The sequence below is a fragment of the Trachurus trachurus genome (assembly GCF_905171665.1).
Source record: "Trachurus trachurus genome assembly, chromosome: 5".
NCBI lineage: Eukaryota > Metazoa > Chordata > Actinopteri > Carangiformes > Carangidae > Trachurus > Trachurus trachurus.
In genome coordinates, this window is record NC_139896.1 from 32,971,175 (window position 1) to 32,973,457 (window position 2,283).

Here is a 2,283-nt window from a genome sequence, read left to right on the forward strand (position 1 = left end):
GAAGCGTTTCTGGTTGCTAGGTTGTTAGGACGTGTTGCTATGGGCGTTTTTTTTTTCTTCTTCAGCCTGCATGTGCAGCTGCAGCCCGGAGCTCAGTGTTAACAGGCTTTCACTGCAGTTTATTGGTGTCATATTGTGCATGATAACCTGTGTAAAATAGTCCACATACTTAGGGCTGCTTGAGAGAAAATACATAGTGCTTTATTTGCAAATAATAATAATAATAATAAAAAAACATATTGGGAATAGGGCGTCTTGATAGTTTTGTGACCAAGATACCTGGTCTGGGTTTCTCTACAAGATATTATAACGGAAGATGTTTGGAAAAACCCAGGACTTGAAGTAGTTAAACCTCAAATCCCTCCAAATTCATACTACTCTGTCCACTGAAGAACAAAAAAGAGATACCTCAAGTTGCAATGGCAGCTAGTTACAACTTGAGAAGCACATTTTCAAAAAGTTATGATAAAAGAAGGCTATTTGAGAGTTCAGAAATCATGATCAGAACAGTGATAGGCTAGTGGCTACATATTTAAACTATATGTTTGTCTCTTTCTAGGGACACAAACTGTATTGAGCAGGACATTTACCGGTATACATAATAAACCTGTAAATGCTCTTTGACAGACAATGGAGACACTGTTTCTAAAAATAGGATGAGAGGTGGCGCACCAATAAAACTAACAGTCTGTAAAGTAGATATTTACATTTTATTAACATGTTTTGAAAACATTAACCATATGCTATCCTTTACTACTAATACTATTCCTAATGAGTCAGGGCAATGAGTGCGTTGTGTGCGTCCAAAGGGTAAGAGTCAACACAAAACAGTGCTGTTCTTGTAATCCACTTTTACTCCATATGGCAAGAGTAGAGAGGGTGATGCAGCTTTCATTGCTTAATCCCCACACAGCTCAGGTAGCCAGCTGCTGTGACTTTACATACGCACTTTGTTTTCACTAACGCAATATAGCATCTGTTTCCAAAAGACACACATACATGTAGTCCTGTCACAGATATAGTAAAATAACTTAGATAGATTGTGATCACTGCAGGTGTCTATGAAGGCCAGTCAGAGTTTGTGCAGTTGCTCAGTGGCGGGAAAATGGTGGAGCTGAACCTGCCCATCAGGAGAGGTATGGTTACATCAGATCACGTTTCAGTTATGTTATGATCATAGGTGTAGGGTTTCAAGTTGAAGTCGTCAATTTATCATTCCTCAGTAGAGAACACCATCTGGTTTATTGCCTGCTTTTCATTGTCATGAAATTATGAGGTACTTAAAATTTCAAGAGTGATTGCAGGTCGTCAACCGAGGGGCACGACAGTGATGAATTGCAGGGTGGGAGAGAAAAAAGCATTGCAAGCCATGTGTCACATAGTCTTTTTAGAGAGTATGAGCTGTTACCATCAGAATGGAGATGGGTTATCTTTCTAAACTCAGCAGGTCCGCGTACTTTTCATTCCAACCATAGTTGGTTAAACAAATGTGAAATACAATCTGTGCAAATGCGGAGGCTGCAGTCAACAGTTGGTGTTGCACTGTGCACTGAGCATGAGCAGTTTTGCTGAATGCTGTGTTTTCTCAAACAACTACACAAATAGTTTTTTTTTCTGCCCTGCATTTGCATCGATATGTTTACATGACAAGAAATGTAAGGCTTTCTCTAACTCACTTCCTGTTTGTCCTTCAGAGCAAGTTCAGCTACAGCACCCAGGTTCAGAAACGGGCCAAACTTTCCGGCCATAAATAATGATGAGCAGTGTGGGCACGGTTCAGGAATTTGATTCAGTTCCCTCTATGTGTATGTATACAGAAGACAATAACACATGCATGAGTCATCCATCACAATAACCTACTGGTTTACATTTAAGTATTTCCACCGGTTTGTGCGGAGCAGTGAAAACAAACTTCACTCATTAACTTTTGATGGCATCACAATGCGTCCACCTGCTTTGTTTACATGTGCTTTGCTGTCTCTATGCCAGTGTGCATTTACAGTGTAGTGTGCTAGCATGCTGGTGTGTGTGTGGAGTTGCCAGTATGAGTGACGTGCTGCATCATCGTGGCTCTGTGTCACCATTTTGCTTGTAAGTCAAACCATCTGGAGGTGTTGTTGTTGTTGTTGTTGAGTGTGGCCTCATTCTGTTTTCTTCCTTAGTGAACATTGATCAGATTGTTTGACATTTTGGGAAGTTAATAAATCTTCCTGGTATATTACGAATGATACAAGACTACTGAAGTCAACAGCATCATAAAATATGGCATTGTGATTTTTTATT